Source organism: Monodon monoceros, unplaced genomic scaffold (genome assembly GCF_005190385.1).
Source record: "Monodon monoceros isolate NGI ecotype Baffin Bay Population unplaced genomic scaffold, NGI_Narwhal_1 Super_Scaffold_1, whole genome shotgun sequence".
Taxonomy (NCBI): Eukaryota; Metazoa; Chordata; class Mammalia; order Artiodactyla; family Monodontidae; genus Monodon; species Monodon monoceros.
In genome coordinates, this window is record NW_021703765.1 from 43,773,176 (window position 1) to 43,800,605 (window position 27,430).

Sequence of the window (27,430 nt, forward strand, 5' to 3'; positions counted from 1 at the left end):
CTGGCACAAAAACAGAAATAGATCAATGGAACAGGATAGAAAGCCCAGAAATAAACCCATGAACATATGGTCACCTTATTTTTTATAAAGGAGGCAAGAATATACAATGGAGAAAAGACAGCCTCTTCAATAAGTGGTGCTGGGAAAACGGGACAGCTACATGTAAAAGAATGAAATTAGAACAGTCCCTAACACCATACAGAAAAATAAACTCAAAATGGATTAAAGACCTAAATGTAAGGACAGACACTATAAAACTCTTAGAGGAAAACATAGGCAGAACACTCTATGACATAAATCACAGCAAGATCCTTTTTGACCCACCTCCTAGAGAAATGGAAATAAAAACAATAATAAAAAAATGGGACCTAATGAAACTTAAAAGGTTTTGCACAGCAAAGGAAAACATAAACAAGATGAAAAGACCACCCTCAGAATGGGAGAAAATATTGGCAAATGAGGCAACTGACGAAGGATTAATCTATAAAATTACAAGCAGCTCATGCAGTTCAATATCAAAAAAACAAACAACCCAATCCAAAAATGGACAGAAGACCTAAATGGACATTTCTCCAAAGAAGATATACAGATTGCCAACAAATAAATGAAAGGATGCTCAACATCACTAATCATTAGAGAAATGCAAATCAAAACTACAATGAGATATCATCTCACACCGGTCAGAATGGACATCATCAAAAAATCGACAAACAATAAATGCTGGAGAGGGTGTGGAGAAAAGGGAACACTCTTGCACTGTTGGTGGAATGTAAATTGATACAGCCACTATGGAGAACAGTATGGAGGTTCCTTAAAAAACTGAAACTAGAACTACCATACAACCCAGTAATCCCACTACTGGGCATATACCCTGAGAAAACCATAATTCAAAAAGAGTCATGTACCACAATGTTCATTGCAGCACTATTTACAAGCCAGGACATGGAAGCAACCTAAGTGTCCATCGACAGATGAATGGATAAAGAAGATGTGGCACATATATACAATGGAATATTAGCCATAAAAAGAAAGGAAACTGGGTTATTTGTAGTGAGGTGGATGGACCAAGAGTCTGTCATACAGAGTGAAGTAAGTCAGAAAGAGAAAAACAAATACCGTATGCTAACACATATATATGGAATCTAAAAAAAATGGTTCTGAAAAACCTAGGGTCAGGACAGGAATAAAGACACAGACGTAGAGAGTGGACTTTAGGACACAGGGAGTGGGAAGGGCCAGCTGAGACGAAGTGAGAGAGTGACATGGACATATATACACTACCAAATGTAAAATAGATCTCTAGTGGGAAGCAGCCGCATAGCACAGGGAGATCAGCTTGGTGCTTTGTGACCACCTAGAGGAGTGGGATAGGGAGGGTGGGAAGGAGACACAAGAGGGAGGAGATATGGGGATATATGTATATGTATAGCTGATTCACTTTGTTATAAAGCAGAAACTAACACACCATTGTAAAGCAATTATACTCCAATAAAGATGTTTGAAAAAAAAAGTGAAGAGAAATGTTGTTAATGACATAAGAGATTCTCTTGTGTTTGTCCTATGTGAGAACACTGTGGAAATATCCTACTCCTCCTTCAAAGTTAGAAACCATGATATCTGCAGCAGGATGGCTTTTGGAAATGGGGCAGACACTGTTTGGTGTGATATGGCAGTTGTTTGGGACAATGTACCCAGTAGGGGTGAATTATTCCCATAATAGAACCAGCCCTACAAGGTGGCCATTGAGAATAAAACTGTGGCCACCATGCCATTCCACAGCCATTAATAACTGCATCCATATGGACCACCTGGACCAGAGTAAGCAGTGATGTGGGGCAGTGTGACACAAGTATTCCCTGAGCAGTCTTTTAGAAGGTTTTGGAGTCTTGAGCAGACTTGAGCAAGAAACATACACAGTCACCTGTCATCTGTTTTGCTTTTTAGGCAAAAGCTATTAAGTTTTTATTCTGAAAAACAGCACATAGGCATCTCAGAAATTCATGGTCCATATTCTTTTTTCCTAATTCTTTCTCCTCCTGTTCTGCAGAGAAGAAAACATCCTTGATAGCAAGACTGACCCTAGGCTGAGGTGCAGGAAGACTCCTAAGAAAGGACATTCCATTAAATCAAGCGGCTAGGAATTCAGGAGATCAGGTCATAAATTCTCCTCCACTCTCAGCACTGGCCAGCATGTCTATGACTCCTATACGTGTCCTTTTCCATTAGGACTGTGGACGTATAGTCTATGTCATTTCTTTTCAGCATGTGAGTGCTGTATTTCCTCCTTCCCTTTGAAATTAGTCACAGTCATGTGATTTGCTTTAGTCAGTGAAAGGTAATCTGAAGTGACATTTATTTCTTCCAGACAGAAGATTTAAGAGTCAATGTACAGTTACCACATTCCCTTTCCTCCTTCCTGGTTATTGTAAAAGCACGTGTCAAGATAGATCTTCTTTCAGCCTGAGTCCCTATGTAATTACAGTAAGTGGGGGCCCTCCATCCCCCATCTCCCCATGCTGCCCAGGTGACGTGAGCAAGATATAAGCCTTTGTTGGGTTTATGCCCTCAGATTTGAGGGTTGTTTGTTATTGCAGCAAAACTGAGACTATCCTGACAGATATAGTTCCCAAACTATACTCACATGTTTAACTCTACAAAGATGGAAGGGACATTAGACACAGAAAAGCCTGAGAGCAGGTTTCAAAATATCCTAAAGTGAACCTCAGATGGCCAAGGGGCTCCAAGGAATAAAGAAGCAATTTGTCTATGCTCATCTGCTCACGTTCATGCATTGATCTCAGGAAGAGCTGCCTGGTCCTCTTGGTTGCCAGAGCAGCCTCAAGAGAATTCCCTGAGGAATGCTTCGCCCCACACAGAGGTAGGTTTTAATAGGAATAACTGGACTCAGGCACCATTTGCCAAATAAAAGTCTCCTGATTTTTCTGACATGAAGCAGGCTCTGTTACATTTAACAGAAGCAGACGGAGCCTCCTATGCCTTTGCATTCATCATTGTGAGAGCGATAGCTTTTCCGTGCTGTTGACATTGCTGGGTTTTGTCATGTGTAAAGCGTACAGCTCTATGAGCTAACTACCTCTCCTCCCTCAGAGATTTAATTAAGTATATCACATGCCATGGCCCTCTTTCTATCTGTTTGATTAGTGTGCGGTGAAAATTTTATTGTTGTCAAACCTCAGGGTGATTTATTTTTCTCTAGGTTCTGCAGAGAGTACTGTTTCCCCCTATTCAGTTTGTGGTTGGGGGTGGTGGTGTGTATATTATGGAAATAGAAACAAAGGGCTTGTGATGCTTAGTTTATTCTAATGATTTCCCGTCTTGTTGAAAGTCAGAGTACCATTGTTCGTCACTGGCAAAAATACACCGCTGGATTTTTGCATACCAGAAATTATTTTTGTTTATTCCAGATAGATGCAATCATACGGTAAATAAGCACACTAACTCTGAACCTCAACGTCTAGTGCTACTACCAACGTGCTGTGTGATTTTGAACGTGTTACTTAAGCTTCAGTTTCATCAGTTATAATATAGAATGATAGCCCCTGTTTCATAAAGTTGTAATGAGGATTATATGTTAACACATATAAAGTACCAAGTACAGTGCCTAGAATATTGTTAGTACTAAATAACTGTTCACATTTATTCTTTTATATTTAAGCTATTGTTCCCATGAAGGAAATTTGCTAATCACATGTGTTATATCTTTGCTTACAGTAGAAAAAGAGGAAGAGTAGATTGGGAATAATAGTACTTGCACTCATATTTTTTCAAAGAGTAAATAAAAATAAATGCATTCTTTGATGCTCTGTGTAAATAGGTATATATACTTATTTACATGATCATGTCCCTTTGATGCTAACAAGAAAAATATTGATATTTGAGGTTAGGGATCATATTTTTTCATCTTTGCATCCCCTGCTTCTACCTAATACTGTACATATGATAAAAGAGCTCTTCAGTGCTTCCCTGGTGGCGCAGTGGTTGAGAGTCCGCCTGCCGATGCAGGGGACGCGGGTTCGTGTCCTGGTCCGGGAAGATCCCACATGCCGCAGAGCGGCTAGGCCCATGAGGCATGGCCGCTGGGCCTGCGCGTCCAGAGCCTGTGCTCCGCAATGGGAGAGGTGACAGCAGTGAGAGGCCCGCATACCAAAAAAACAGCTCTTCATTTATAAAAAGAATAAGTGAATGAATGACTCCCTCTTTTACTTTTTATATTTTAAATTCCCATTAAAACAGTAGACCTCCATGTCCTCAACTGCATTTTAAAAATTTTCCAAATTTAGCTGCTTATCATTATGAGAAGTTGATAAACACACAGATTCTTTGGCTCTATCCTGTCAGGATTTGATTTAGTATAACTGGGATAGAACCCAGGAATGGGTATATTTTGTGAGCTTCTTAGAAGATTCTGACCTCTTGTCAGTTTCAGCAATCATCCTTCTCAGGTCTCTTTCAACTCCATCACTGTATGAGGCTAGGCTTAGCTGAATCTCAACTCAAGAGATGGGTGAAGGTTTTAGAAATAGCCATCCCAACTGGTTATATCAGAATTGGAAATCAGTATTGTCTTTTCTCTTTATAACTTCCTATTACAACAAGTTCTCAGATAAAATCAGAGTAGGTAACTCCAAAAGTCCCTTAGGCATGCTTTTCTTTTCCTTCAAAAAGCATTTTAAGGATAGAGCTATGTGTTCTGCTTAAAGATTTCTATATAAATTATCACCTGGCTAAAACAGCTCTAAAAATCAAGCAATCCTGCCGCATAAGAGAATAGATAACTGTTTGAGTCGTAAAATGGTTATTTAGACGACTCAAGTCACCGAAGGTTTATTCTTCCACTAAAAGAGATACTAGTAAATGCATAGATTCAGACAATTGCCAAGTTTCAGTATTTGAAAGGCCATAAATTGCAAAGCTGACATTTCCTTTGACACATGATTCTTAACAATCTGCAACCAAACCCCTTATTGCCCCAACTTTTAATTCTTTACCTTTCCAAGCTAAAATAATTAATCAAATTTGGACAGAGTAGAAGGCAGAGTGATATACGTTATGTGTTCATGACCAGCAATAAAACTAAGTCATTGTAATTGAACTATTAGAAATTTTTGACCCAACAGAGATCACCTGAAGCCAAACAGGTGGCATTTTAGAATGGAAAGGAAAGGTGAAAATAAATATATATTATGAGCTACTTTACTTTTAAGAACAATAGTCTCTTAAATCTATGTCATTCAAAAACAGTAACCTCTTGATAAGCAAGTAGTAAAATCATCAAGTTTATCTAAAATATACCACCCTCTGTTCATCCCCTTGTTGGTTTTTTTCATGCAGTTATTAAAGGTTATAACTATTTTATTTATGTGTGTGTGTTTTCTAACTCCCCACTAGAACTGAGCTTCTTAAGGGTAAGGAATACCTTCTTCATTGCTTTGCCCACATCACTGAGTATAGTGCTTGGCACGTGATAAGTAGCCAAGAAACATTTGTTGAAAGAATGCATGCAAATTTGTTTTGTTTTGTTTTGTTTTTTTGATGCAGGTATGTTCCTAGCACTGGACTAGTTATGCAGAGATATTTTATTTTTCCAATGACTCTGCAAAATAAGCATTCACTTTATTTTAGAGGAGAGGAAATTATAATTCAACTGGATGTAATTTGCTCAAGATCTCCTAACTTCCAGTCCAATATACTTCCCAATAACCTCCCCCACCCAATAAAAAAACTTGATATATAACCGTTGTCTCAAAATCCTAAAGCACTTTTCAAAGCACTTGTGAATCCATTTCTAACTTAGCAATGAGCACTGTTTCAAGCCAACACCATACCATAAAACTGAAACTGAAACAGACACTAATATAGTTGGTTCTGTTTTATTGAATCATACAATAACAATTGAAAGTATCAATATAAAAAGTATAGGAAAACAAAACTCTTAAGTATTATTAACCAGTCAAATGTTTACATTGGTCCTGGAGTTCTCAGTTGAGAATTTAATAAGTCAATTGCCAAATAAAAGCTTTGGTTTTCCGGGTGTGGGAAAGAAAAAGCCAGTTAGGGTCATGTTGCCCCTTGATTTCTGGCTGAACCCCTTGATGGTCTACCTTCCCCATGTCACTGTGAGTGAAATTCTTGACTTCTTGGACTTCCTGAAGATTTCTGAAAATTTCCTGGACTACATTTGCCGCTTGTCACCCTTGACTTAGTTTCTAGTTTCCAATTGGAAAGTAAGAATGAGAAACCAGTAAGCAAAATTGATTAGATTTTCATTATTCAAAGTATCTCAACCATTCTTAGCAATTTTCTTTACTCTACTAGAAAGGAACTCCTCTCATCTCTTTCACCCCTCTGCTTTTCTCCACCCATAAATTTCTGTTCATGTCTCATTCAGAGTTTATACTTTTGTTGGTGGTATTATTTTCTCCTCACTCCTCTTCTTCCAGCTTCTAGAAACACCAACAACAATAGCAATGACAATAATGATATCTAACATTCATTTCACATTTATCATGTTCCTGGCACTGTGCAAGGTGCTTGAAATGAATGGATACTCTCAGTTGTTGCCTTAGTGATCTGTGAGGTAGATATTGTCATTAACTCCATTTTATATAGAAGGAAGCAGACACAGAGGATTACTTTTTCAAGTAGGTTATCCCATCTAATGCTGTGTCTCAAGGTAATGACTTAAGTAGGCTGTTTCAACAAGAAACTTTGATGACAGCTACTAAAAAAATCATTTATCATCTCACTCCACCCACTACATTTTGCTACCTAGTCTTGACAAGTCTTTTTCAGCCATGATCCCAGAAAAAGAAAGATAACTAGCCATGTGCAATCCAGCCCTACCTTGCCTGGATAGCCTCAATCTCTCAGTGTGCACAGGTTAACACAGAGAGAGCCCTGGTCTGGTATTCAGGGCACCTGGACTTGGCCTTTTCATCTGTAAGATGAAGATCCAAATATCTTCTTCCCTCTAAGAGCCTGTGTCCTTCAAACACTCATCTTTCTGGCCACTCACAACTATTGGATCCTTTACAACAACCACTTAAAATTTACAAAGTCATCACTGCTCATATTATTCTTCCATCCTGGAATGTTTTCCACCTCTATTTTTATTGAAAGCTTCCTTCACCCTTCAAGTTCAACTTCCACGCTACCATATTTTCTTCCAAACCTTCCTCGAATCCCCACAGTGTTAACGTATTATTCCTTCCCCCTCACGATGCTCTACAATGCTATTATTTCCTTTGATTATGCAACATTGCTATTTGTCAATACTTTTCTCAGTCTCTTCATGTAGATTATATGCCCTTGCAGACAGGGACAAGGTTTTCCTTGGTTCTCTTCCCCATATATTACCAAACACATAATTTGTACCGCAAAAACATTTGATTCATTAAGCAAATAGGCAAGATCATCCAGAAGCAGAATTTGCCCTCCTGATCTTCAAACCTGATACCCCAAAACTTTGCCATGTAGGGTGCTCAAGGATAAAGTATTTGACTCAATCACTTGAATGACTTCAAATAAACTACTATTCCAAGAGATTTTTCTAGAAACCCCATGTTAGGGGCTGTGTCTATTAATTGAACAAAGCAGAGTGTTTTCTACCAAAATGTGCTGACCACAGTTCACTGATACTGGAAAACATCAATTCTTAGTTATTTTCCATTACTTTTCTTCATTCACAATTGCATTCCATTTACTTAAGACAAAGTCCAAATCAAGAAGTAGTTAATTTCTATGACATTTTGAGTGGGCATAGCTGTAGGTTGTTTTTGAAAACTGTGTCCTAGTGGTGGACCTTCAGGATAGCGGAGGAATATGACATGGAGATCACCTTCCTCCCCACAAATATATCAAAAATAGATCTACATGTGTAACAAATCCTACAGAGCACCTACTGAACTCTGGAAGAAGACCTCAGACCTCCCAAAGGGCAAGAAACACCCATGTACCTGGGTAGGGCAAAAGAGAAAAAAGAATAGGGACGGGACCTGCACCAGTGGGAGGGAGCTGTGAAGGAGGAAAAGTTCCCACACACTAGGAAGCCCCTTCACTGGTGGAGACGGGGGGAAGGGGGCGGGGGGGGGGCGGGGGAGAAGCTTCAGAGCCACAGAGGAAAGCGCAGCAGCAGGGGTGCAGAGGGCAAAGCGGAGAGATTCCTTCACAGAGTATCGGTGCCAATCAGCACTCACCAGCCTGAGAGGCTTGTCTGCTCACCCACCGGGACGGGTGGGGGCTGGGAGCAGAGGCTCAGGCTTCAGAGCTCAGATCCCAGGGGGAGGGCTGGGGTTGGTTGCCTGAACACAGCCTGAAGGGGGCTAGTGAGCCACAGCTAGCCGGGAGGGAGTCTGGGAAAATGTCTGGACATGCCTAAGAGGCAAGAGACCATTGTTTCGGGGTGCTTGAGGAGACGAGATTCAGAGCACCGCCTAAACAAACTCCAGAGATTGGCGTGAACTGCAGATAACAGCTCGGACCCCAGAGACGGGCACGAAATGCTAACGCTGCTGCTGCAGCCACCAAAAAACGTGTGGGCAAGCACAGGTCACTATCCACATCCCCACCCCCAGGAGCCTGTGCATCCCACCACTGCCAGGGTCCCGTGATCCAGGGACAACTTCCCCAGGAGAACACATGGCATGCCTCAGGCTGTTGCAATGTCACGCCAGCCTCTGCTGCCACAGGCTTGCCCCACAATTCCAATTATGACTACTATACCCCTCCCTCTCCCTGTCATGAGTGAGCCATAGCCCTCTGATCAGTCACTGCTTTAACCCTGTCCTGTCTGGGCAGGAACAGAAGCCTCAGGGTGACCTACATGCAGAGGCAGGGCCATATCCAAAGCTGAACCCCACGAGGTGTGCGAACAAAGAAGAGACAGGGAAATCTCTCCCAGCAGCCTCAGGAGCAGCGGACTAAATCTCCACAATCAACTTGATGTACCCTGCATCTGTGGAACACCTGAATAGACAACGAATCAACCCAAAATTGAGGCAGTGGACTTTGGGAGCAACTGTACACTTGGGGTTTGCTGTCTGCGACTGACTTGTTTCTGAATTTTATGCTTATCTTAGTGTAGTTTTAGCACTTGCTATAATTGGTGGGTTTGTTTATTGGTTTGGTTGCTCTCTTCTTTTTTTTACTACTTCTTAATTTTTTTTTATTTTAATAATTTATTTTATTTCATTTTAATATAATTTTATTTATTTTAAATTTTTTATTTCTTTTTTTCTCCCTTTTCTTCTGAGCCATGTGGCTGATAGGGTCTTGGTGCTCCACCCCAGTGTCAGTCCTGAGCCTCTGAGGTGGGAGAGCCGAGTTCAGGACATTGGAGCACCAGTGACTTCCCAACCCCAGGTAATATCAATCGGTGAGAGCTCTCCCAGAGATCTCTCTCTCAATGCTAAGACCCAGCTCCACCCAATGGCCAGCAAGCTGCAGTGCTGGAGGCCCCATGCCAAACAACTAGCAAGACAGAAACACAACCCCACCCATTATCAGAGAGGCTGCCTAAAATCATACTAAGTTCACAGACACCCCAAAACACACCACCAGTTGCTGTTCGGCCCAACAGAAAGACAAGATCCAGCCCCTCCCACCAGAACACAGGCACCAGTCCCCTCCACCAGGAAGCCTACACAACCCATGGAACCAACCTTAGTCACTGGGGGCAAACACCAAAAACAATGCAACAACAAACCTGAAGCCTGCAAAAAGGAGACCCCAAACACAGTAAGTTAAGCAAAATGGGAAGACAGAGATGTATGCAGCAGATGAAGGAGCAAGGTAAAAACCCACCAGACCAAACAAATGAAGAGGAAATAGGCAGTCTACCTGAAAAAGAATTCAGAGTAATGATAGTAAAGATGATCCAAAATCTTGGAAAGAGAATGGACAAAATACAACAAAAGTTTAACAAGGACCTAGAAGAACTAAAGAGCAAACAAACAATGATGAACAACACAATAAATGAAATTAAAAATTCTCTAGGAGGAGTCAATAACAGGGTAACTGAATCAGAAGAACAGATAAGTGACCTGGAAGATAAAATAGAGGATATAGCTACTGCAGAGCAGAATAAAGAAAAAAGAATGAAAAGAACTGAGGGCAGTCTCAGAGACCTCTGGGCCAACATTAAATGAACAAACATTCGAATTATAGGGGTCCCAAAAAAAGAAGAGAGGAAGAAAAGGTCTGAGAAAATATTTGAAGAGATTATAGTTGAAAACTTCCCTAACATGGAAAAGGAAATAGTAAATCAAGTCTAGGAAGCACAGAGAGTCCCATACAGGATAAATCCAAGGAAAAACACACCAAGACACATATTAATCAAGCTATCAAAAATTAATACGAAGAAAAAATATTAAAGCAGCCAGGGAAAAGCAACAAAAAACATACTAGGGAATCCCCATAAGGTTAACAGCTGGTCTTTCAGCAGAAACTCTGCAAGCCAGAAGGAAATGGCAGGACATATTTAAAGTGATGAAAGGGAAAAACCTACAGTCAAAATTACTCTACCCAGCAAGGATCTCATTCAGATTTAATGGTGAAATTAAAACCTTTAAAGACAAGCAAAAGTTAAGAGAAATCAGCACCACCAAACCAGCTTTACAACAAATGCTAAAGGAACTTTTCTAGGTAGGAAACACAAGAGAAGGAAAAGACCTACATAAATAAACCCAAAACAATTAAGAAAATGGTAATAGGAACATACATATAATTACCTTAAATATAAACAGATTAAATGCTCCAACCAAAAGACATAGACTGGCTGAATAGACACAAAAACAAGATCCGTATATATGCTGTCTACCAGAGACCCACTTCAGACCTAGGGACATGTACAGACTGAGAGTGAGGGGATGGAAAAAGATATTCCATGTAAATGGAAATTAAAAGAAACCTGGAGTAACAATTCTCATTTCACACAAAATAGACTTTAAAATAAAGACTATTAAAAGAGACAAAGAAGGTCACTACATAATCATCAAGAGATCAATCCAAGAAGAAGATATAACAATTGTAAGTATTTATGCACCCAACGTAGGAGCACCTCAATACATAGGCAAAGGCCATAAAAAGGGAAATCGACAGTAACACAATCATAGTAGGGGACGTTAACACCCAACTTTCACCAGTGGACAAGTCATCCAAAATGAAAATAAATAAGGAAACATAAGCTTTAAATGACACAGTAAACAAGATGGACTTAATTGATATTTATAGGACATTCCATCCAAAAACAACAGAATACACTTTCTTCTCAAGTGCTCATGGAATATTCGCCAGGATAGATCACACCCTGAGTCACAAATCAAGCCCTGGTAAATTAAAGAAAATGGAAATTGTATCAGATATCTTTCCTGATCACAACGCTATGAGACTAGATATCAATTACAGAAAAAAACTTTAAAAAATACAAACACATGGAGGCTAAACAATACGCTATTAAATAACCAAGAGATCACTGAAGAAATCAAAGAGGAAATCAAAAAATACCTAGAAACAAATGACAATGAAAACACGACGATCCCAAACCTATGGAATACAGCAAAAGCAGTTCTAAGAGGGATGCTTATAGCAATACAATCCTACCTCAAGAAAAAAGAAAAATCTCAAATAAACAGTCCAATCTTACACCTAAAGCAATTAGAGAAAAAAGAACAAAAAAAACCCCAAAGTTAGCAGAAGGAAAGAAATCATAAATATGAGATCAGAAATAAAGGAAAAAGAAATAAAGGAAAAAATAGCAAAAAACAATAAAACTAAATGCTGGTTCTTTGAGAAGATAAACAAAATTGATAAACCACTAGCCAGACTCATCAAGAAAAAAAGGGAGAAGACTCAGATGAACAGAGTTAGAAATGAAAAGGGAGAAGTTACAACAGACAATACAGAAAGACAAAGAATTATGAGGGATTACTACAAGCAACTCTATGCCAATAAAATGAACACCCTTGAAGAAATCGACAAATTCTTAGAAAAGCACAACCTTGCAAGACTGAACCATGAAGAAATAAAAAATATATAAACAGACTAATCATAAGCACTGAAATTGAAACTGTGATTAAAAATCTTCCAACAAACAAAAGCCCAGGACCAGATGGTTTCACAGGCGAATTCTATCAAGCATTTAGAGAAAAGCTAACAGCTATCTTTCTCAAACTCTTCCGAAATATAGCAGAGGGAGGAACACTCCCAAACTCTTTCTATGAGGCCACCATCACCATGATAACAAAACCAGACAAAGATATCACAAAGAAAGAAAACTACAGGCCAATATCACTGATGAACATAGATGCAAAAATCCTCAACAAAATACTAGCAAACAGAATCCAACAGCACATTAAAAGGATCATACACCATAATCAAGTGTGGTTTATCCCAGGAATGCAAGGAGTCTTCAATATACGCAAATCAATCATTGTGATACACTATATTAACCATACGATCATCTCAATAGATACAGAAAAAGCTTTCAACAAAATTCAACACCAATTTATGATGAAAACTCTCCAGAAAGTAGGAATATGGAAAACCTACCTCAACATAATAAAGACCATAATTGACAAACCAACAGCCAACATCGTGCTCAGTGTTGAAAAACTGAAAACATTTCCTCTAAGATCAGGAACAAGACAAGGTTGTCCACTCTCACCACTATTATTCAACATAGGTTTGGAAGTTTTAGCCACAGCAATCAGTGAAGAAAAAGGAAATGAAAGGAATCTGAATTGGAAAAGAAGAAGTAAAGCTATCACTGTTTACAGATGACATGACACTTACTAAACATGGAGAATCTTAAAGATGCTACGAGAATACTACTAGAGCAAATCAATGAATTTGGTAAAGTAGCAGGATACAAAATTACTGCACAGAAATCTCTGGCATTCCTATACACTAATGAAGAAAAATCTGACAGAGAAATTAAGGAAACACTCCCATTTACTATTGCAACAAAAAGAATAAAATACCTAGGAATAAACCTACCTGAGGAGACAGAAGGCTTGTATGCAGAAAACTATAAGACACTGATGAAAGAAATTAAAGATGACACAAACAGATGGAGAGATATACCATGTTCTTGGAATGGAAGAAACAACATTAAAAATGACTATAGTACCTAAAGTAATCTACAGATTCAATGTAATCCCTATCAAACTACCCCTATCCCTACCAATGGCATTTTTCACAGAACTAGAACAAAAAATTTCACAATTTGTATGGAAACACAAAAGATCCCGAATAGCCAAAGCAAATTTGAGAAAGAAAAACGGAGCTGGAGGAATCAGGCTCCTGACTTCAGACTATACTACAAAACTACAGTAATCAAGACAGTATGGTACTGGCACAAAAACAGAAATATACATCAGTGGAACAGGATAGAAAGCCCCGAGATAAACCCACACACATATGGTCACCTTATATTTGATACAGGAGGCAAGAATATACAATGGAGAAAAGACAGCCTCTTCAATAAGTGGTGCTGGGAAAACTGGACAGCTACATGTAAAAGAATGAAATTAGAACACTCCCTAACACCATACATGAAAATAAACTCAAAATGGATTAAACACCGAAAGGTAAGGCCAGACACTATAAAACCCTTAGAGGAAAACATAGGCAGAACACTCTTTGGCATAAATTACAGCAAGATCTTTTTGACCCGCCCCCTAAAGAAATGGAAATAAAAATAAACAAATGGGACCTGATGAAACTTAAAAGATTTTGTACAGCAAAGGAAACCATAAACAGGACAAAAAGACAACCCTCAGAATGGGAGAAAATATTTCCAAACAAAACAACTGACAAAGGATTTGTCTCCAAATTATACAAGCAGCTCATGCAGCTCAATATCAAGTAAACAAAAGACCCAATCCAAAAATGGGCAGAAGACCTAACTACACATTTCTCCAAAGAAGATATAGAGATTGTCAACAAACACGTGAAAGGATGCTCAACATCACTAATCATTAGAGAAATGCAAATCAAACTACAGTACGGTATCACCTCACACCAGTCAGAATGGCCATCATCAAAATCTACAAACAATAAATGCTGGAGAGGGTGTGGAGAAAAGGGAACCCTCTTGCACTGTTGGTGGGAATGTAAATTGATACAGCCGTTATGGAGAACAGTATGGAGGTTCCTTAGAAAACTAAAAATAGAACTACCATATGACCCAGAAATCCCACTACTGGGCATATACCCTGAGAAAACCATAATTCAAAAAGAGTCACGTACCACAATGTTCATTGCAGCACTATTTACAATTGCCAGGATATGGAAGCAACCTAAGTGTCCATTGACAGATGAATGGATACAGATGATGTGGCACGTATATACAATGGACTATTACTCAGCCATAAAAAAGAAACAAAACTGAGTTATTTGCAGTGAGGTGGATGGACCTAGAGTCTGTCATACAGAGTGAAGTAAGTCAGAAAGAGAAAAACAAATAGCATACACTAACACATATATATAGAATCTAAAAAAAAAATGTTTCTGATGAACCTAGGGGCAGGACAGGAATAAATATGCAGACGTAGAGAATGGACTTGAGGACACGGGGAGGGGGAAGGGTAAGCTGTGACGAAGTGAGAGAGTAGCATTGACATACATACACTACCAAATGTAAAATCAATAGCTAGTGGGAAGAAGCTGCATCACACAGGGAGTTCAGCTCAGTGCTTTGTGACCACCCAGAGGGGTGGGGTGTGAAGGGTGTGAAGGAGACACAAGAGGGATGGGTTATGGGCATATACATATACATATAGCTGTTTCACTTTGTTATACAACAGAAACTAACACAGCATTTTAAAGCAATTATACTCCAATAAAGATGTTAAAAAGAACAAAAAAGAAAACTTTGTCCTAAATAGGATCTCAGGATCACACCTGAGTAGTAGGGTGAACTCTAGTACTCTTCTTGTGGTAGAAATATTCACCTGAGTTTGTCATATGATTTCCCCTCTTGCCAGCACACAAGAAGACAGTATTTCCCAGCCTCTGTTGTAATTAGGCTGCAGACAAGTGCCTGAGTTCTGGTCAATGGTAGGGGGGTGATGTCACCTCTTCCCACACTGCTCTTTAAAAGTATCCTAGGCAATCCTCCAGCAGGCTTCTCCAGCTGCTGCAATATGGGCAGATGTATGCACATATGGTATAGTTACAAGATGGAGGGATTTCCTTTGTCTTGCCTTGTACTTGGTGTGATGGAGAAATAAACTTTTACTGTGTTAAGCCATTGGGATTTTGTTATTTATATTGCAGAATAGCCTAGTTTAATAAGATTAACTGATGGAAAACATCAACACATTTAAGGAGTGCCATCCCTTTTTGGGAGGTGTTGGCTTCCCTGGAGCAGCGATGAGTTTAGCTATGAAGTAGCTGTGATACACAGCCTACAAAATCCAAAGTCATTTCCATGGCCCACGTGGGCTCTAATGATCTAATTATCTAGGATGGCTCTTAGCCTTTCTTTACTGAGATGAGAATCCCGGGAGACTGACTTAGCTCAGGTGTTGAGACTCCAGAGAAAAATTTCTTGACCTTCTTTTCTGGATTAGGTGCCCCTGTTATGTATCTCTAGTGCGGATGTGCTTTCCATCATCATAATACTTATTTCATGGTATTATTATTGTGTATTTATTTACTGCCCTCCTCTACCCCGACAAGAGTTCCTTGAAGATAACGTGGTTTTATTCCTTTTTGTTTTCTCAATGCTTCGCACAATCCTTGTTGTATAGTGTTTGATAAGCCTTTGTGGAAGGAAGAAAAGAAGAAAGAAAATATGCTTAAACAAATTATCCAAACACAAAGATGATTTTCCAAGCAGACCTACAGGGAGTGATTCCTTCTACCCAACTGTGTTTTATGAGTCTTTATAATAATAAAGCCCATATCCCCCAATGCAGGAAGAAGAATCTGACGCATTATCTTCCTGTTTCCACCTCTTACATCATTGTCTCAGTATGAGGGTCCGAAGGAGTGGGGGGGGAATCCACAGATGGCACATAATGCGTCTCACAGGAGACTGCCGACACCCACACATAGGAAAGAACATGAGTAGAATCACTACACAGAATTACGGTTCCTGCCCACTTCTAAAACAAAGTAGGGACCACTGACTGTGGGTAGATAAGGAGTAGGTGTTTAGCATCACTTGGGTTTTGCCCACATTTTTAAAGGCAGTATCAGTCATGATTGTAGATTGTTCAAAGTCCTAAAATGAAAAGTGTAATGAACACAGGACTTAGAGAAGATCTGGGCTTTGCTGAGAGATTTAGCCTCTCTGGGTCTTAGTTTCTTCACCTACAAAATTAGGATAACTAGATCTCAAAACACCAAAAAATACTATATTTTTGTGAGATTTCACTACAGTATATTTATTTTGCATATAGGTGATATATAGTTTTATCACAACTAATCTAAAAACCAGCCATGGCTATGTTTGTGACTGTGTTTATAATTTTAGGAGATTACATGTGTTTTCGTAACTAGTCAAAGTATCATTTTTCCTTTTCTAAGGGGTTATTTGTCCTATGGTTTTGAAAGGTGAAATAGTTTTGAAAATCGTATATTCAGTTAACTTGATTAACTACCAAGAGTTCAAAATTGTGTCTGCAGAACATCTAAGATCATAGTCAATTTGCTTTTCAATTGATTATTTAAGATCCTTGTATTTACCTGTGAAAAGAAAATATCAAGTCAGAAATTCAGGGATTAGGGTTAATGCCTTGAAAATATGCAAGCGAGCACACCCACCACCACAGATACACACAAGGTTTAGACAGCTGACCACTATGGAAAGGAAATTATTATTCAGAGAGAGAGAATAATGAGAGTACTGGAGAAAGATGACCTAAAGATTAAAAAAAGAAACTTGAAGGAAGAATATGGAACAATTTAGGATACAGCTCAAAATAGAGGCAAAATAGCTCTGATTTCTAGAGAGATAGCCCAGTGTGTGTATTTCCAGGGTGAGCGGGGTTGGAAAGAGAACAGGGGAGTGCAGAGGCCAATGATTCAGAAAAGAAGTACCCGAACAATATTCTAGGTTTAAGGGATGTGAAATGAAAACTAACAATCCAACATGAACACAAAATTAGAAATTGAGATAAAAGCTTAAACAATAAAAAACTGTGAAAACAGGAAATATAAAGGGAGAATGAGTAGTGGCGATTGTGGTTATTTCAAAGGATGTGGAAGGAAATAGCCAGATGGTTGGTCTCACTGTTGATGGGTAACATTGCTCAGACAGCACTGGGTAGTAAGAGACTGTGGGCCGGCCAGAAATCAAAATGTCTGATTGACCCTCAAAACTGTGACAGATTCTGCCCCCAGACAGTCTAAGAATAAATCCTTTGATGCAAAATATTGCTGGTCTGTTTCTCTCCTTGTGTAGGCTATAAGTGTGAGTGTTCTTGGTTTGGTATGCTACAGTTTCTGTGATTTCATTGCAATTGTTAATTGTTCCCTGGAGCCTTGTGTCGGAATTTTACTGATTTCCAACACAGGTTTATATTAAATCCCTCAGTTAAGAATGCTGTAAGGGTGATTTATACCACCATCTGTCAGTGCCCTCCATGTGACAGAGTAATTTCACTTACATAATAGGGCTAATATCTCTTTCCTGATATGGCATTTCCTGCAGCTCTCTGTCACAAAGTTCTAATTTAATGCTAACAAGGAAAATCCATATTTCCTTTTTCTCTAGGTAACTACTGGTAGGTTTCTTTCTCCTCTCTATAGATGCTTAACAGGCAGCAGAAGACAGATGGAACGTTTCTCCCTGATTTAAATTGCCATCCTGAAAACTAGTCCCATTTTCAGGTGCTTCCTTTCTTCACATGTATGTCTAAGTTATTCATTCATTCCTCTATCCTTTCCATGTATATTACGTCAGTCTCCACACTCCCAGACAAGGACTTAGGCACCGAGAGCTGGTGGCCAGGTCCTCTTAGAGCTGATATTCTAGGACAAACACTGGACAGTTAAACAAATAAATAAACAGTATGATGTCAGTTAGTGACGTGTGTTAGGAAGGAAGGATCTGGAGGAGGGGTAATATGGGAGTGAGAAGAATTGGCTGCATTTGATGCAAAACTCAATGAAACCTCTCTGAGGAGGTGATTTTGAGCTGAAATCTGAAGGATAGAGAGTCAGCCAGAAGCATAGATGGGGTGAAAGCCTTGTAGGTAATTTTGGCTCTCTCAACATACGGACTAAAATCTTCTTTAAAAAAATAAATTTCTTTCTTTTTCTTTTTTCCTAGACAATTGAACACAAGTAGATATAGATTAAATATATATTTAGATGAGTCAAAATATAGAATTGCTTTTAGGTCTCTTGTAATCCTCACTCTGCTAAAATAAAGTTTTGTTGTTATTTTTTAATTCCTGTAAATAAAATGGTTTTATTTTAATTTATTTTATTATTTGGTATATCTTGAGAAAAATGAGATATGTAATATGTACTGATGATTTTAAAAGCATTGAGAATTTTTGTCCTACTGAATCAGGACCTTGTCATTTCATTGGTCAACTTTGCAACCTCCCTTAGCAGGCAGTATATGGAGTCATAGAGGAGGGCCCAAGTTTTACTAGCAGTCCACGGAACCATAATCTTAATTCAGAATGTTCATAGAAGATGTACATAACTGACAATGTGAAGGGTGCTGTATTGTTTCATAGCAAAAGATGCACCATGGATTGTTCTTAAGCAGATCATCATAATCTTTAATAATATGTCTGGGTAACAAAGAAATCAACTTATTCTCTGAAAAGCAATCATGGAATTCGTAGGATAATGCAAGGTATTCTGGCTTCTGTGGAAAGTGTGGCATGAAAACATCCACTCACAATTTTCATCTATGGACAAATGCAAATGGTCCACTCACAGCCACGCTTATTTCTTTCATTCTTAAAGATGCTCTACCAACTGTGTTTCTTATTCTAGTGTCTTCTGTTTACTGTTTACTATCTACCATCTAAGCAGCCACCGGCTGATGGCAATGCCTATCATTTCTGCTTTAGATGACTTCGGTGGTATTCTAAGTGGTATTTTGGTTTGGTTTCATTTTGGTAGCTCCAGATACAGAGGGAGTTAAGAGTGGAAATCCCTTTGGAAGGGCGGGGCTTGGCAAATGTCTTGAGGCTGCATTTGTGGAAGAAGTGAAGTGTAACAAGCACCAAGTTTACTTGGTTCTCTGGTTTGCTTGGGGTAGAGGCAAGTGATTACTGCTGGCGAGGGGTTGTACTTAGCAAGCACTGCTTCACCTTCTTTTCCTGATCCCTCTTCCCCAACAAAACCAGGTTATGTCTCTGTTTTGTTTTTGGTTTTTTTCAGGTTATTTTTCTGAAACACAAATTGGATCTCAGTACTCACTGTATAAAACAGCTGATAACTTTTTTTCCCTTTGTTTCCTGGAGAATGGTATCCAACCTCCTTAAATGGAGGAAAAGCTGCCTCTAGCTCACCTTCCAGCTTTTCTGTCCACCAGTTCCTCCCTGCTGTCCGGCCTCTGCATCCTAGATGCTCCAGCTGCACTAAATCTCCCACAATTCTCAAATATTTCATGTTTTCTCTTATGTCTTTTGATCTCTGCATGGTCCGCTTTTTTACATTCCTCAAACCTTGCCAGCTACTACTTTTCTTTCAATATTATTTTCATGGCTGTTTCCTTTGCGAAGCCCCAACTAACTTTCACAGGGAGAGGTAATCACTCCCGAACATGTATTCCCACAGCACTAGTCTATACCTGTGAATAACACATCTCATAGTGTTGTGGTTACTTGTATCTTTTCCTTGCCCTTTTGTCTCTAAACTCTTCAATAAGATGTGTCTTAACTAATTTTTTTATTTCTTCCAACTCACAAATCTTTGTACTGTTTGTGGAACAAAATAAATAGTAAATTAAAATAGAAATCGTAATCATATAGAAATATTCTTAAAGCTTAAATATATCAATTAATTGACATGTTTTAAATTGTACTAATCTTTATGAAGAGGTATATAACATTAAATGGATATTTCTCTCACAGTAGACCATAAAGAGGCCAAGTTTAGCAGGGCTACCCATGCAAGGACACTCTCACGGACGCAGGTTGACCTCCTAAGTAGGTGGCTTGCCATTCCAGCAGATGGACTCCCACAGTGGCAGCAAGAGAATATGTGTATCAATCCTTTTTTGTAATCTCTATTCATTTGCAAACTCTTTGCATGCTCTGTTCATTTTAAACTTTGGTGTCTGGGGTTAAGTGGTTAATTCTGGAAGTGTGATATAACAGCAATAAGTGTAGCTTTGAGAAGAACTTTGGAGATGTTATAAAATAAATTTTGGAGTCTATTAACATGTGTACTTGGGAACAAAATGAGTTACAAAAGGATGTAGCTTATACTCTGTGAATGACGTGCTCACGCATGTATCTTATATATTATCTAATATTACAGAAATATTTGTTGCCTTCTCCCCTTTCATCTAACCAATGTGCAGATTTCAACTCACCAAATGAGGAAAAATGACATAATACAGTAACTATGAAGCCAGGGTTCTGAAAATTTGAATCATGGCCATGTTTCTGACTGTAAGGAAATAATTTAACTTCTTTGTTTTATCATTTGTATGATAAAGGATTGTAATTAATAAATCCTAAAAACTGTTTCCTACTCAAAAGAGAACTAAAGGTATAGTCTGTAAAAAAAAGTGTGTGTGTGTATGTGTTTTTGTGTGTATACTTCATACATCCAGGTGCAATGTATATTACTTCTTTTTACCTTAATCACTGCTTCCTGACTTAACATTTTATCATCACTAAGTTCTGGGTTCCCTGAGGCAGCATTATCTTACACAACTAACTTTTGTATAGTTACTCCTTCACCCAACTCCAGACAATAGTGTAAAAGCTTTAAAAATAAAAAAAAAATAAATAAATAAAACACAGGGTGTGCCTTTGTAAAAATTAAAAAATGATGTGTTTCATAAACAGCAGAACCAGTAAAGTCATCAACATTTATTTCTATGACATGTATTCAAGCCACTCCATTTCTTTTCTTTTTTTTAAATTTTATTGGAGTATACCTGATTTACAATGTTGTGTTAGTTTCAGGTGTACAGCAAAGTGATTCAGTTATACATGTACATATATTCATTCATTTTTAGATTCTTTTCTCATATAGGTTATCACAGAATATTGAGTAGAGTTCCCTGTGCTGTACGGTAGGTCCTTGTTGGTTATCTATCTTATATATAGTAGTGTGTGTGTTCATGAATGTGAGGGGAGGGATAAATCAGAAGCTCCATTTCTGAACCCCTCCATTCTCTGCCTTCACTTTTTTCCTTCCTGTCCTAATTTGCCTTCACCTATTCCACTTGATAATCTCTTGGTTCTTGGTTTCACATTATCACAGATATGCTTCTACTCCATTACCTTAGAAAACTTATTTAATTTCAAAATTAAGCCCTTTGTGCAGACTGATTCTTTTGGCTCATCTCAGAGACCTGCCCTCAGTAAGTCTCTGTTCGAATTCCGTTGCTGACTGAATGAACTCAGATTATTAAAAAATCTAATAAGCAGTCACCCAGTTTGGTTATCAAATGAAGCAACACAGTCACCATTCTGTTTCATGATGATTTCCATAAATGTTCATTGTGTGAATAAATACTTTCAGAGGAAGCAATCGAATGGATCTCTGAATAACCAAATATCTAGTAGATCTAAATGCTCATTTCTAGCTATTAAGAATTCTAGAAATAATCAGAGGGACATAAAAATGCACCTACTTTAATCTTCTAAAATATTTCAAAGTAATATATCATATACAATAACAAACTGCCAAAGTACACATAATATATCTTAAGAAATAAAATTCTGCATCCCGTAAAAACTCCTTGTGAGTCCCACAATTACACACAGTTTCCCTCCCAGCAAGAGGTATGGTCCAATGAACATCATCACACAGCCAAAAATAACAATGAAAACACACAAAGCAACCAAATACCATAAGATAGAAACAACAGAATAAGACCTAAGGTTTCAGATATTAGAATGAGCAGAAAAAATATATAATAATACATGTATTATGTTAAAAAAGAGAGGAACTAAAAAGTATATGAGGGATTATAAAAATGACCAAATAGATCTGAATAAAACCAAAGATAAGGTTTTCATTGGAGAAAAATAAAATAACAAAATTAAAAATTCAACAAAGGGTTAGAAAACAAACAAGATAGAGATGTCAAAATCAATCTACGGGAAGAATGGCCTAAGGAAGTATACAAAATGCGGCACAAAGATACAAAGAGGTGGAAAAAAATAAAAGAGGCTAAATGAATGGAAGATGGATTGAGAAGGTTTGGCATCTGTTTGTTTAAAATTGTAGATAGAGACAAGAGATATAATGAGAATGGTCAGGCCTGGTCCAAGAAGCCTTCTTTTCATAATATCTAAAATCATACACATGATTTCCTTAGGCAAGCAGCTACAAAACTTATGACATCTTTTAAGCTTTGGTATACTTTCTATAAAAAAAAAAGCAGCACATCTGTAGTTATGTTGATGTTCCTCTAAAAGCTAAAATAGCTGTAGACCTTAGAAAAACATGAAATCTTTCTCCATTATATTCAGCAGGGAGGCACTGCATTTTATACTAAATAACTCCTATCTGCTAAAATTATTAGTGAAGTAAGACTGTGGCTTTGCCATTATGAGGTCTCACCTCGAAGCCATTTTGGTCTAGCCTTCACCCCAAAACATAAGGGAATAACAATATTTAGTGTGATGTCATTGGATTCATTCTAGTGGGTCACAAAGTACCCTCATAAAAATGCATTCTATTATCCTAGGTATCAGCATCAAACCATTAACCACAGTTAACAGAAAGGACAGCTGTTACCACTGCTGGTCACTAATTCTATCACCAAACTCTATTTTTTCTTTCCTGAGATTCTTAGCTCTAGAAGATTCCAGAGAAGTGTACACTGTCCTATAGTGAAGAATACCCAGAGGACACATAAGGAACCATTAAGCATAACCCCCAAAGGCAAACGTATCGGCACTGTTTACCATGCAATTGCAGAGTATTTTAACATCCTCAAATATGGATAGGCACTGCTCACCAAGTCTTTTTTTTTTTTTTTTTTTGCGGTACGCGGGCCTCTCACTGCTGTGGCCTCTCCCGTTGCGGAGCACAGGCTCCGGACGCGCTGGCTCAGCGGCCATGGCGCACGGGCCCAGCTGCTCCGCGGCACGTGGGATCTTCCCAGACCGGGGCACGAACCCGTGTCCCCTGCATCGGCAGGCGGACTCTCAACCACTGCGCCACCAGGTAAGCCCTCACCAAATCTTTTAGACACACCTTAAAGTTGAAAGATTGTTCCCAAATTCTCTACTGTAGTCTCCCGGAATTTTATCACTCACAACTCGGGTGTCCAGCACAGAACCTGACCCAGTGTAGGTAACATCGTGTCTGTTAAACCTGGGGCTCTGGAGGAAGACAGCTGGGATGGAGCCCAACACTGCAACCCATAGCCATGGGACTCTGAGTAGTTAATACACATATCCAGGGCTCAATGTCCATAGTCCATAAAATTGTAATCTGTTAGTTCCTACCACATAGAGTTGTTGTGTGGATTAAATAAGACGATGAATATAAAGGATTTACCACAGAAGCTGCCATTAGCATATCAAATTATCATTTCAATAATGATCACCTCATCACAACTGAACACTTACTGAATATTCAGTAATTGTATTAGCAATTGTATTAACTCCAGAGTGTCTACTTTCCTTTTGCAGTTGAGGTTAGAAAGCACATTTATTTAAACTTATATTGAGAATCAGTCATCCTTAGAAACACAAAAGACAATCTCAGAAATATCTTTTGTTTTCTTTTTACACGTATAAGACAAGATGAATTTCATATTCTCTTCCACATTGGCTGGTTGGCTTCAAGGTCCTTTATTATGAACCTGTAATAGGGAAGAGCAAATCTGACTCCATATTGTATCTGTTCCTTTTACTTTAACCTTTGTATTCTATTGCTTTTGCTCTAAAATAAGAATGTTGTGTATAGCCTAAACTATACAGGGTAGTCCATTCTCAACGTTCTGACCTTTAAAGTGTAACACTTTTTCATTCATATAGAGATAAAAAGTTGCAGAACAGAGAATAATATTTGTCTTGTTGGAGGTTTTACAGGAACATCTTGACCTGACCTAGGTGGACATCTGCAAGAACAAAGGATTCTAACACCAAGAAGTCTGCAAGAACCTACCACATCCCCTCCCCTTTTCGTATAAAAGAAGTCTGAATTCTAATTCAGAGAAAATGGTTGTCTGGGACACTAGTCCACCATCTTCTCGGTCTGCTGGCTTTCTGAATAAAGTCGCTATTCCTTGCCCCAACAGCTCATCTCTCGATTTATTGGCCTTCTGTGCAGTGTGCAGTTCATAACAAGCCTTATGGCCTCATTTCCCTACCACTGTCAAATCACTTACCATGTTGTCTTGTAGTGGTCTATTAGCATGTGGTTCAGCCACTACTTTCACAAAGGTTTCACTCATCCTTGTATTCCCAGCGCTAAGCATACTGCCTGTCTAATAATGACTATTAAATATTGCACAGACAGGTAAATGATGTCTAGTAAACATTCAATTGACATTGGTTAGTTAGATAAATGGAGGTATGAATAGATGGATAGAAGAATGGATGGCTGGAGGGTTGGATGGATGGAGAGAAGAAAAAATACGTTCTTGTGTTTATTCTAATAAAAAAAATGTAAAAGAACAAACATGCTACCATTAGGCTAGAGTCTGATATAAAGGTCACTTAGAAAATGATTTAAGAGAAGTTTTACTAATTTTCTTAGAGTAATAAATATAGCAGTTGCTTCTGTTGAAGTTGAAATGATTAATGAAATTGTGGACTGAATTCTTCCCCTCCCTTTGCCAAAAGTACTCCCTGGTAGTACGTTAAAGCATTTAGGGACATGCACCAGCTTTTTCAAATCCTCATTTAGTTCTGCAGCTGGCTCAAGCCAGGTTCTGGCACAATCACTTTCATCTGAGAAGTAATGCCATCTTTTAAATTAGAGGGTGCAGTGAACTGAGCACCATACCCAGAGGACACAAATAGAAATCATTTAGAGTTGCCTGATCTTTCCTTTTGCTCAAAACCAACACAAAACAAGCTAGTTCAGCAAATTGAGGCTATAAATAATATACAACACTTCATCATTTCGGTTACCTCTTTGTACAGCATCCAAGATGCCTACAGGCCTGGACAGAGCAGCCTTATTAGAACACAAAGGGGACGGGGTAGCCACTAGCCGGCTAAACACAATACTGTCAAATTGCTACATCAAACGACTATAATTCACTGAATAGGACAGTTATTAAAATTCCAAGCTCTCTCTATGATGTGACCAGAATGATAATGGCAATACAGTCAGCCTTCCTTGCAAACAATGAGACGCATTAGGAAAGGCATAGGTCCTCCTATCTCCAATATCTGTTCTGTGAAAGCTACCCTCCAATAAATAAATAGCATGATGAGTTTCGCACCTTCCCTGATGTGAAAGCGTTTGTGCAGAAGAAAATGTCCTAATTCCACTGAAAGCACTGATATACGTTAAGGTCTTAACGTTTTATAAATCACAGCACAGAACTCTGCACTAAAACCACCTTTCACAATTAAGAAAAGCAACAGCAAATTGGCTAATTAGCATAAGAATCAACAAACACTGTTGTCTCTTAAGTGCCCTTATTAAGCATTCTAAATATAGTCATTTCAACTGTAAAATTTACGAATTATTTTCTTTTTTCTTATAATAAATCTTGGCACCCTTGTGATAAATGCTATAATCCTCACTAGTTAGAAAAGCCCTAAGCTAACATAAAATGAACTTTTTATGAAACCTATGAATATAGAAAAGAAGTAATTGAATTAGTCCTGGCACCAACCTAAAACACACTTAGATTGGAAAATTATCAAATTTAAGCCAGTGAAACTCAGTTATGGTTTAATGAAAAGCAGTTAAAATAAATTTTGAATTAATCATTCTTCTTGATCATGGAAAAAATACACTTATGAAAAACATAAAACTTCATAACAATGATTAGAGAATTATTTTGTTCTGAAAACAAATTAGTTAGAACATTACTACCTGGAAGCATAATTTGAAATCACTTACTAATGATAACTTCCATTCTCTATGAGGAGGCAGGTTGCAAAGAAATATCAGAGCACTGTGTTTATTCTGCACTGTTTCAACTATGGAAAATGGTATTAGTGAGAATTCTTGTTTACTGAAAAGGTATTTAAACTAATAAAATTGAATGTCATTATAAAAGTGGCAGTTGAATTTTCTTTTTTTAAATTCTCCATTATGAATAGATAGATGATAGAAGATAAATAGATAATAGATGATAGGTAGGTAGATAGATGATAGATAGATAGATAGAAAGATAATAGATAGATGAAATATAAACATAAAATCATTAACTTCTAGATTTGGAAAGGCATCTTTCAATCTCTGTTGTATCAAAATTCAAACCTGACATGAGCTGGATTAAACCATCTCTTCAAGGAGGGAAATCCCTCAAGGCCAAGCATTTAAACAAAGGCTCAGGGGCACACTGGACCTCATCCCTCTCCCATCCCCATAAAAAGTGCAACCCACCAAACAAAAAACAGATTCTTCTCCAATGCAATTGTTCCCAACCTGCAGGATATGGACCACTAAGGGTACTCTGGTTATTGCAAAGGGCCTGAAAACTTATTTGAGCTTCACCTAAATAAACTGTATTTTATTTGATTAAACAGTGGTTATATATTTGCATATTAATGTTCTTTAAGGGTTATTAATAAAGCATATCCATTTGCAAAGGCAAAGACAATTTACAGGCTGGAAATTTCAATTTTGCAAAGGTGACCATTCTACACCAATTAAGCCATAAACATGATGCATTGCCAACTCAGGCCTCAATAGACTTCTTTCAGGGGTAGCAAGGATCAGAGATTATCCAAATAATTCCAATGTCTATGTAGAACAGTAAATGCCTGAGAAGAGCAAAGAAGGTTTGTGAAAATGAAGACTAATGTGGAAGAATTCGCCCTGAATGAATTAAAATACATTAATAAAGATGTGGTGACTTAAAAGATATTATGGGAGTTTAAAGCTCATATAGCCAAGGCATTTCCTTCCTAGGTTTTGCACTTTGAGCCCTGCTCGAGAAGGATCTCCTAAGTCAAGATTTTTTAAAAAAAGAGCTTCCATTTATTATTCTATTCTATAGTTATTTAATTTTTAATATTTGGTTATTTGGTCCATGCACAATTTATCATTGTGCAAAATATGATAAGAATATCACTATTTTTAAAGTACATATCCAGTAACCCCACTA